The sequence below is a fragment of the Meriones unguiculatus genome, chromosome 12 (assembly GCF_030254825.1).
Source record: "Meriones unguiculatus strain TT.TT164.6M chromosome 12, Bangor_MerUng_6.1, whole genome shotgun sequence".
Lineage (NCBI taxonomy): Eukaryota > Metazoa > Chordata > Mammalia > Rodentia > Muridae > Meriones > Meriones unguiculatus.
Window position 1 is genome coordinate 41,875,573 of NC_083360.1, and position 11,627 is coordinate 41,887,199.

The window sequence follows — 11,627 nt, forward strand, 5'->3', positions numbered from 1 at the left end:
GGGCTATATCTGAGCAGGGTTTAGGTCCTCTCCATGCATGGTCCTTGGTTGGTGTATCATTCTTTTCAGAACCCACAGGGCCCAAGTGAGTGCCCTAGTAAGGGGTACAGGGACTGTCTCTGACATGAACTCAGTGGTAGGCTCCCTGACCACTTCCCCCTGGGGGATGCAGCCTTGCCAGGCCACACAGGAAGACAATGCAGCCAATCCTGATGAGACCTGATAAGCTAGGTTCAGATAGAAGGGGAGGAGGACCTCCCCTCTCAGTGGACTAAGGGAGGGGCACATGGAGGGGGAAGAGAGGGTGGGATTGGGTGGAAACAAGGGAGGGAGTCACTGTCAGGATACAAAGTGAATAAATTGTAATAAATAATAATAATTTAAAAATAAAATAAAAGACAAAATAGATAAATTGAGATAGGTTAATATGACATCTAAAATAATAATTAATATTTGATGCTTGCTTTGGCAGCACATATACTAAAATTGGAACAATACAGAGAAGATTAGCATGGCCTCTGTGCAAGAATGACACACAAATTAGTGAAGCATTCCATACTTAACAAAAATATAATATCTGTTGATAATCAATAGAATTCTTTTTACAGAGCACATATATAGTAAAAGTAAAAATTCCTCTTCTTTTGATCTAACATCATATTTGCTAAACCACATTTCAGATACTGATAAACTACTTTTTAAAAACTTATTTATTTTTTTATTAATTACAATTTATTTACTTTGTATACTAACTTTAGCTCCCTCCCTTGTTCCCTCCAAATCCTACCCTCCCTCTTCTCCAATCATGCCCCTCCCCCAGTCCATTGATAGGGGAGGACCTCCTCTACTTCCATCTGATCCTAGTTTATCAGGAGTGGATGCATTGTCTTCCTCAAAGAGCAAGCCACTTAGTTCATGTCAGAGACAGTCCCTGTTCCCATTACTAAAGAACCCATTTGGACACTGAACTCCATGAATTATAGCTGTGCAGGGGATCTAGTAATCTCCAAGAATGGTCCTTGATTGTGGTATCAGTCTCAGAAAAAAGATCCCTGTGGCCATATTTGTTTTGTTTGTTTGTTTGGTTGGTTGGTTTGGTTTTTTTCTTTTTAACTTGTGGAGCTCCTGTCCCCTCCAGGTCTTTCTACCTCCCCATTCTTTCATAAGATTACCTGCATTCTCCCCCAAATTTGGTTATGAGTCTCAGCCTCTGCTTTGATACCCTGCTGGGTGGAGTCTTTCAGAGTCCTTCTGTGGTAGGCTCCTGTCCTGTTCCCTGTTTTCTCTCTCTTCCGATGTCCATCCCATTAGCCTTTCTGAATGAGGATTGATAAACTACTTTTAAATAGTCTTCTTATATTATATTTTATTTATTATATTTCTCTATCAACTTAGTTGGTATAGAGAGTTGTATCAGTTCTACAATATCTAATAAATCTAGCAGGTTGCTTTGTATTTTGATTTCCCAATGCTGGAATCCTCATGTTAAATGAATCAACTATATGATATAACATATTTCCCTCCTACATCTCTTTTCTTTCACTTTCTCCGAGATCTCAATATTAACATAGGCTTATAGTTAAATACAAAATATATGTGGTTTTTCAAATATACTGCAGTAATTTTTACTTCATATAGTTGTTTCTATCTTACAATAAAAAAACATAAAATACATGAATCATGTGTGATCTGCATGCATGTGAATTTATAATTTTTGAATGTGAATTTATAACTTCACATTCCTTCTGATGATGGCTATTTTGACTAAGATGTAACATTTTGATTCACAGTAGAGATATTAAAAATGCTTGTTGAACCCAGAGAAGAGCAAGTCTGATTGCATGCGGGTTGATGCCCCAGGTCCCACCTCTGAGAAAAAGGTATCAGACGGGTCTGATGCTCTTTGGGTGGATGACACCTAAATGAACATCGGTACAAAGTCCCAATTTATTTCTAATATCAGACATCAGACCTCTACTCTTGCCTGATGCGTCTAAAACAAAAAGGGGGAACTGTAGAGAGCTGCGGAATGCCGCGCCTTAAAGATGGAGCTGGTTTCCGCCTTCCACCTTCCCGATGGTGAGTGCTCTCTGTCACAAACAACTCCACATTTGGCTAAGGCTGAGGATCTGGCTTGCTTCCATGTATGTGGACCTATCTGCATTGCCTACGTGGCATGCTGGGGTTGGCTACCCAGAGGCTATATAAGCTGTGGGCTGGCTTTCCCCAGGGTCCGATGATTGTTCAAGGTTCCTGAATAAACTGCATTGAAAAAAAAAATGCTTGTTGAACACATAAATGTTCAAATACGTGGCTATACGACATATTCTGATATGCCCAATCCAGATGTTGGATTGTTCTTTCAGCCCAGTTTGCAACACTATGAATTTTATGACCAGCACAAATAGTTTGTCTTCTAATCATCGCTGTTGGACTGGCTCTCTGTCATGTTATCCATGGAAAAACGAAAAAGTCAAAACATTTTACTGACATTTTGTGAACCTGTATTACTATATGTAACAAATTTTCATCTCAGAAATTATGTCCTTTTGTGGTTAGTTGTTACTTTAGAAAACTCTATCTTATGATAAAGCTGATTCACAGTACATGCTAAATATGACAGTTCTGTAGTGGTGGCCATGGAAGGACATTCATAATTGCATACATCCTACTGTTCTAAGAACTGAAAAGTCGACAGTATAGAAGTCTCTGAGTATTTTAACAGAGTATTTGTTTTTGAAAACCTCAATGCTGGTACATTGGCACAACATTAAGGTACATTCTTTACTATCCAGAGAGGCTAGGCTTCCTATGATTGCTCATCACCTACTTCCACATCAGCTCTTGAATGCATTTAGAGTTTGTCTAACTAGGAGAAAACACACTTTTCATCTGTGTTTGCTCCTGGCAGAGTCTGAAGGAATGGAGAATTTCTTTTTTCTTTTTTCAATTAAGTGCCTCACAGATTGCTGAAGAGCAGCTGAAAATCAATCACAGTACAAGGCACATGGAGTGAGACTGTTATCTTCCAAGACTGCAATTCAGGGTTAAGATTCCCATTTGTGTCAGGCAGAAAGTTTTGATGAACCAAGTATCTTTTAAAGTTTATAGGTCCAAATAAAAGAACACTTTTAGGAGGACCTCAGCTCATAAAGCAAGACACAGCAAAACTTTTTGACTTCTAGCTTCTGTAATTATTTTAACGAAATGAAAATCCTCTAGTAAAAATACAGAAATATTCAGAACTCTGATAACTTAAAAAAATGTCAAATTAATTAGAAATATTTTACTCATCAGTAAGGTAAACAACAGCTTTATTTGACAGGAATATATGAAATACATGTAACATAGACACTGAATGCCATGGCATAGGACCTATTTCTAAGGACAATTGCAAAGAAAGCATTGAAGAGTGTTCAGGAATGTCAGAAACCAAAGGATGGATGCAAGAGATACTGTATTTCTGTGAGAAATCGCCTTAATTGATTCTAACTATGTGCACACAGGCCAAATGCTGAATTTGTAAGTAGTCATTTCTGACCCTGGGAAATTTACTATGCATTTGCATTGATTTCTTCTTATCTTTAAAATGTAAAGAAAAACAGAATAGCATCGTACTCTTAAAATAGCTGTGTACATTTCTGTCAACAAAGTCCTTAGAAGAATGTAAATTAGTAAGTAGATTGAAGTTGATATCAGAGTTATTTTAATGAGTGGAAGGCTTGCTTTCCCTTTCACACCATCTCTTATGGTTGTTTTAATCAGTGTGGAAAAAAATATCTAATGCAAGGTTTCTGCAACATCATCCAACACAGGAAAAAACCTTCTGCAAGAAGATACTCTATTTTTCCAACCTAGACACCAACTGTTTTAAATCAAGTCCTACATAGGCCTATTTTTAATTTTTTTTATTTATTACAATTTATTCACTTTGTATCACAGCTGTAGCCCGGCCTCATTCCTTCCCAATCTCACTCACTCTCCCTCATCTCCTCCCATGCCCCTCCCCATGTCCACTGATAGAGGAGGCCATCCTCCCCTTCCAACTTACCCCAGCCTATCAGGTCTCATCAGGACTGGCTGTACTGTCTTCCTCTGTGGCATGGTAAGGCTGCTCCCCCCAAAGAGGGACGTGATCAAAGAGCCATCCACTGAGTTCATGTCAGAGACAGCCCCTGTTGCCCTTACTAGGACACCTACTTGGAGACTGAACTGCTGAGTTACATCTGTTTAGGGTTTCTAGGTTGTCTCTATGAATGGTCCTTGTTTGGAGTATCAGTCTCAGAAAAGACCCTGGGGCCAGAATTTTTGGTTCTATTGCTTTCATAATGTTCAGATAATAAAAGTCCTCATTATAAGAAGTTAGATTAAAAAATGATGAATCTATTAAATCTATGAAAACATATTTTCTAATATTATTTCTTCCTTTACATATTCTACATAGTTTTGGAGGGGTGTGTTTTGTTTTTTCTTCCTTAAGAACCTAACTCAGAATAACAACCTTTCAATGTAGGTATGTCTATCAGAGAAAATACCTGATTCCATGAATGTGTTAACTGCTCCTGGTATTGTAGAACATGCTGCTTTCTATCCTCTGGTCTGTTACTCCCATTGATATAAAAAACAATTATTAACTATCCTTCATCATTAACTTGTGAGGAGGTAAACTGGAGCATGTGTGTGCATATTCTGTTAGTAGTCAAGAATGTTGGCCACTGCCATAAAGAAATAGCAGGATAGAAGAAATGGCTCAGCTAGTGCCAATCTGAGGACAACTTTTGTAGATGTGGAAAATCAAAATAAATTTATGAAAAAGGGAATTGGGGTTGGGAATTAAAGGCCTCAATGACAGAGCTATGACAAATTGGAGAAGACAATGAACATTAAGTAAAAACTAGATTTCTTTATTGATTTGAGAATAATAATAATAATAATAATAAAAGGAAAACCAACTAAGGCTTGGTAAAAAAGCTGAAGAGTTCCAACAGTTTACATGAAGGCACAGATGTTAAAATTTGCTTTCAAATCTTTTTAATATACAAAGAAGTAAGATTGTACAATAACATAATTCCATTTTTAGTTTATTGAGTCCATACCTGCCAAATACTTTTTAGAACAAACAAAAGTTCATAATTTCTTCATATCATCAATATCACTTGCATTTTGATTTTCATTTTGGACATGACATATTAATGGGTATGAGATATTTACTACAGTGATTTTGATTTGACTTTTCTCATTTGTTTAGTAAAGTAGATTATAGTTTTAATTTCCTACTTTCACTTGTATATCTTTTTTGAATAAATGTCTATTTATATCATTTATACATTAAACATGCGGTTAGTTTTTAATTAAGGAATAATTTGACAAATTAATATACATATATATAGTTTACAGTCACCTATGTTATCTTTTTCCCCCTTCCACTGATTTTTTTCAATCCTCCTCTTTCACATTTTTTTTCTTTTTGTGGCCCATTGAATGTAATTAAGATTGTTTTTTGAGTGTGGGTAGGAGAATATTTACTGTAACATGACCAACTTATAAGTGGTTACACCACTGAAGAAAATGCCCCCCCTTCCTACAGCAACTAACAGTTTACTCCTCATGGAAGGAGGAACAGAGCCTCATAAGCTGTTCCCTATTCATGAGATAATGTTTACAGACCAAGTTTTGATTGGGTATTGTGCAGGTATCACAACTGCTGTGAGTTCATGAGTGTATGGTCATGTCATATCTTGATCACAACTTTACATTGCATCCTTCTCCAATCACTGGCTCTTGCATTTTTTCTGCCCCCACTTCTGTGATGGTTTCTGAGCTTTGGAGAGAGTGACATAAATGTCCCTTTTATGATTGAGCACTCAATAGTCTCTTGTTATCATTACTTTTCTCAGATATGAGTCTGTTAAGTAACCATCATAGAGGCTTCTCTTACCAAAGCTGAAAGAAAAACTAGTCTATAGGCATATGTATAAATATTTGGAATGCAATGTTATAGTCATATAATGTCTATTCCACAAAATAATAGAACTAAATTCCCCACAATAATTATTTCCACCCATCCCAAACATGCTCAACTTTACAGTACCAGGCAGGAATTCTTTCCTTGTCGAGCAGGAATCAAAGCCAAGCAGAAAATGGTTAATTACCCCCATAACAGTCATTTTACTGCGCTTGTGCCATATTTCCTAGTAATATGGTTGTGCAGCACGCAGATTCAATCACTGGGTAAGATTGTTGATGACTTCACTTTCCTAGTGAGAAGCATAGCACCATTTAGCACTGTGAACGCCAGCCAATGTAGGAAGCTTAGTTATCACAAATTTAAGTCTCAATTTCTATCTAGACATTTTCTATGTCCATCTGAATGCCTGTAGTTAGACTTCTGTATACTGAATACATAATTTGAAATCTTTAGCCAAAACAGAGAGGAGAAGAAGCCAGTACAAATTTAGAATATTATAACTGAAAAAATGAGTAAGTCTCTCTTTCTCTGTGTGTATGTGTGTGTTATATTAAAGATTTAGATAGTTGAATTTTTCTTTCCTCTATTGTTCCTGTCTTTATTGCTTTATAGGCAAAGTAGCACTCATAGATTCCTTCAAAGCATCTTTCTGTGTCTTCTTATCATAATCAGGTCATCTGTTTGGCTTTCACTGAATGTATTTTGCACTACACTGTTGCCCGTGACTATCCCAAAAGTCACTTGGGCCATTGTACTCCTTTTGTTTTGACAATTTCGTTATTATAAAATTCTGTCTGCATCCCTGATGATTTTCAAACACTATTTGTTTGAATTTATAAAGTCAATTAATTTTGCTTTTGATAGTATTTACATAGTGTAATATTCTTTTCTTTTCTACATACCTGTCTTTGTAAGCATTTAATGTAAGCATCTTACAGAAAACATATACTTAGTTTGTAATATTTTTACTCAGTTGTAACACTCTTTCCCTCTTGATATATAAAGTAATAAACTTATCTACCATCAACAAATAATCCATTAGTAAATTTAATATGTAGCATATTTATAAAAATTCTATTTTTCACATTCTTTCATTTTTTTTCTTTTCTACACTGCTTGAATATGAGCCTTTTTATTATTTTCCCTTCTCTTTATCATATGCTTTAAAAAAGGTTAGTGACTTCTCACAATTTCAGTTACATAGTCTGTATCTTCTGAGTTCTCCTTTGAATAACATTTTACTGTTTCTAAGCAGTATAGAAACTTTATAACTGTTCTTATTGCCTTATGTTCTTTGATGCATCGATTATGGTCATTCATGTGCAATATCCAATATATGTAACTACATACTCACAGTAAGCTTTCTCAGTTTGAGAAGTTTTTTCTGTTTATTTTTTTAACATTTAAAATTTACTTTCAATATATATAGAATGTCTCTGTCTCTGTGTGTATGTGTGTCTGTTGTCTTAATGATTTAGGTAGTTGATTAATCTTTTCTTTCTCCGTTGTTTCTGAAAAAAATAAGTTCCCTAATCTTGTCTTTATTTAATTTTTGTGGTTACAGTGAGTTTTACTGATGGTATTCAAGAGAGTAGGCCTCCCTGGTTGTCTAGAATGTGAGACTGTGAGGGAGATGATCAGTGTCACGGGCTGAGTTGGCACAGGGACTTCTCAGAAGCTGAGGGCCTCTCTCTTGGTCCTCTCTCTTGCTCTAATGCCCTTGCTGGGGTGGGTGGTCCAAGGTTTCTCACTCCTTGAAGGCTATGTATGGAGGCAATGAGGTCCAGCACCCTGTTACTGTAGCTTTATTCACTGTCATACCAGAAATTGAGATTTACAAAGTTGTCATTCAGGACAATGCCAGACCCAGCATCAAAAGTGGGAGTCAATGTTGAAGTCCCAGGAGACAATCTGGTCCTCAGTGTAGCTCATAATGCCCTTTAGTGGGCCCTCAGATCCCTATTCACCACCTTCTTGATGTCATCATACTTGGCAGGTTTCTCTAGTCAGCATGTCAGATCTACAACAGACATGTTGGGTGTAAGAACATGGAAGGCCATGCCAGTGAGCTTCTGGTTCAGCTCTGGGATGACCTTGCCCCCATCCTTGACACCACCAGTGGATGCAGGGATGATGTTCTGGGCAATCAAAAGACCATCACACCACACCTTTCCAGAAGGGCCAAACACAGTCTTCTGAGTAGAAGTGATGACATGGTCATGAGTCCTTCCACGATGCCAAAGTTGTCATGGATGACCTTGGCCAGGATAGCTAAATATTGCTCACAATAGTTTTATTTATTTTGAATTAGATATTTTTTCATAATATATCTTTTTAAATTTACATTTTTATTTTTTATATTAATTAGTTTTCTCAATTTATATCCCAGCTGTAGCCTCTCCCTAATTCTTTCCCAATCTCACCCACCCTCCCTCCCCAAGTCCACTGATAGGGAAGGTCTTCTTCCCCTTCCATCTGACCCTAGCTTATCAGGTCTCATCAGGACTGGCTGCATTGTCCTCCTCTGTGGCCTGGCCTTCTGTGCTCACCTCTCAGGGAAAGCTGGTCAAAGAGCCAGCCACTGAGTTCATGTCAGAGACATCTGACAATCTTGAGTGAGTTGTCATGGTTTACCTCCATCACAAACATGGTGACATTGGCAGAAGAGACAGAAATGATAACCCTTTTGGCCCCACACTTCAAGTGGGCCCCCGCCTCCTCCACTGTGGTGAAGTCACCAATATATTCCATAACATACATGGAACCAGCACTGGCTCTCTGTTCCAGAGACAGACACATCTCTTTGTACAGTGCCAGCTTATTCCTGTCTTTACTGCTCTACGGGCAAAGTATTGCTCCATAGCTTCTTTCAAATCATCTTCTGGTCTGGTTCTCTATTTTCACATGTTCTATCCAGGAGCGCAGTCATTGTGTGTTAAACATGAAATGCTTCCTCTGGGCTCCCATGTTAGAATACATCATTCACAGTGGGTGACATTATTTTGAAAAGCTGTAGACACTATATGAGATAGAGCCTGACTGGAGAAGTAGGGTACAGGGTATAGAGCTTGAGGTTTTGTTGCCTGACACAGCTTCCTGGTGTCTCTCTACTTCCTGGCTGTGGATGCAATATATCCAGTTGCCTCCTGCTGCCATATTTTCCCCTCCACCGGGAACCCTGTCCCCTCAGATTACAAGCCCTCGAACTCCTATCATCTCTCCTAAATTGTTTATTGTTAGCACTAGGTCCTGGAAATAGGAAAGTAATTTGTCACATGTGAATATTATTTTGTCTGTATTGTTTCAGGTGTGGTTTTTTTAGTATTTGAAAAACGTTAGCATTTTTAAGCAGTCATTGGGGGAGGGTGGAGCCCTCTATGCTGAGAAATTCTTCCAGTCCTTTGAGTGGCCATTGAGATGGCTCAGGAAGGTCAGCAGACTTGTAAGATGTAGGACTGCGTCCTTGACATGCAAAATTATGGACAGCATAACATTGTGGGTAAGATGATTAGAAAAAAATAATCATGGGTAAATTGTAAATGATGTATTTTGGCTGAATATCTGTGAAGATCTTGAGCTTCCACCATATCCTTAGCTTCCAATATGACATTCTTTTTTACCAGATAAGATGAGCTATTTTTAATATTTATGTTTTTCCTTATTTAGCTTTTTACTATTCACACATAAATACAATACATTGTGATTATGTTCACACCCATTAATCTCTCTTATCTCACTTCAGTTACTATTTTACCTAATCCTTTCTGTTATGTTGTAGGTTTTTGTTTGTTTTAGTTTAAGTTTTAATCAGAGTGAGGCATATCAGAATAAAAAACTCTTAATGGAGGGTGTTGTGAGCCGTGTAATCGTCTCGCCAGCAAGAACGCACACGGACAACAGGATCCTTCTGCAGCAAGCTTTATTGCAGTCAAACGATGAAAGGAGGAAGACCCTGAGCCCCGAAGTGGCACTGTTTATATAAGCCCTGCTCGCACCAGAGTGGTGTGAGATGACGTATCATCCCCTAATTGGCTGCTCACCCATCACCCCATATGACGCCCCAGGCTGGGCTCGTGACGACGGTTGCCCAACAGTCATAACGGTTTACCGGTTTTGAGGGCGGAAGCCAGCGCCATGGCAACCAAACCCTGGCTCTCCACATCTCCCCCTTTTTTATTTTGCTTGAACAGTAAGCTTCCTACTGTCAATACAGTATTATGCCAGAAAGCCAACGTCTGAGCCTGGTGGAAGGCAATGCTTCAGCCGTTGCCCGTCATTGGAGCAACCTCCTCACTGTGAGGCTGTCCTGTCTTAGGTCGATGAAGACTTATTTGCACTCTTCCATCACTGACTTTCCAGATCGTTTGGCAAGAGAAAAATTGTGATTTACACCCATCCCCGTGCAATGGGAAACAGATCCCCAGGGAGTGCAAGGGCTGTAAATCCAGATTGTGGCATATGCCTGCAAAGACAGAGGGGCGATAAATCCACTCGAGTAGAATTAATGGTCACCACCACCACCCTTAGCTCTTCAAGCATTTCTTCAAATCCTTCTGACCAATTTCCTGCAAAGTTGCAGGTATATTCGTTGAAAGATCATCTTCAGCTGCCGCGAGCTTTCGCGTGAGGCGCTCCGGTACCCAGAATGGATTGTTTTCTTCCTGTGGGAAAACACAGACAGCTCCCCTGGATCTTATTAAGATAGGATCCGGGCCTTTCCATTGACCAGTCAAGACATCCTTCCATTTGACCATTTCCTTGGGCCTATCAGGCTCTAAGCAGTGGTGATCAGCCGCCGAGTGGCCCTGACTGTCCAAATTTAAAAAATTGAGAGTAAAGAGTGCCAAGGAAACAATCACTCGTGGCACTGAGGGCAGAGCCTCCTCGACTCCCCCTTTTTGTTTTATTAAGTAGGATTTTAGAGTGTGATGAGCACGTTCAATAATACCCTGTCCCTGAGGATTGTATGGGAGACCCATTAGGTGGGTCACTCCCATTTGATGACAAAACTGTCCAAATTTCTGAGAAGTATAGGCTGGCCCATTGTCAGTTTTTAGAATTTTGGGCTTTCCCCAGGCACTCCATGCCTCCAGGCAATGTTGAATAACATGGGCTGCCTTTTCTCCAGTCAGGGGAGAAGCAAACATAACTCCAGAGCAAGTATCAACGGAAAAATGTAAATATTGAAGTTTACCAAAAGAAGAAATGTGAGTAACATCCATCTGCCACACTTGTAGCGGATGGATTCCTCTGGGATTAATCCCAACATGAGGCATAGGTAAGAACTGACAACAATTTTGACATTGGGTTACAATATCTCTAGCTTCCTTTCTAGTTATGTCAAATCGATGACGCAGTGTTTCAGCTGTCACATGAAATTTCTTATGAAACGCTTTAGCCAATTCCAAATTTGAGAAGAGGGCAAATGCAATCATCTTTGTGGCTCGATCTGCCAGGTCATTTCCATGGGACATGGGTCCCGGTAGACCAGAGTGAGCCCTACTATGTGTAATAAAAACAGGGGATTTTCTGATAATTAAGGCAAACTGAATTTTTTGAAAAATTTTTGCAAGCTTGCTAGATGCCTTGATCAATCCAGCAGCCTCTAAAATTTTGGTTGCATTTACCACATAACTAGAATCAGAAACAATATTTAAAG

At 38.8% G+C, this 11,627-nt stretch overlaps 1 non-coding gene and 1 pseudogene across 1 annotated transcript; one reads left to right on the plus strand and one right to left on the minus strand.

The window, feature by feature from the left end:
• Positions 1-460: 460 nt before the first annotated feature.
• LOC132646946 (U6 spliceosomal RNA) lies at positions 461-563 on the plus strand. Its single transcript, XR_009585270.1, has one exon. It is a non-coding gene; the product is annotated as a U6 spliceosomal RNA (small nuclear RNA).
• A 7,210-nt stretch (positions 564-7,773) lies between these two features.
• LOC110542993 (glyceraldehyde-3-phosphate dehydrogenase-like) lies at positions 7,774-8,767 on the minus strand (annotated as a pseudogene).
• Positions 8,768-11,627: the final 2,860 nt, after the last annotated feature.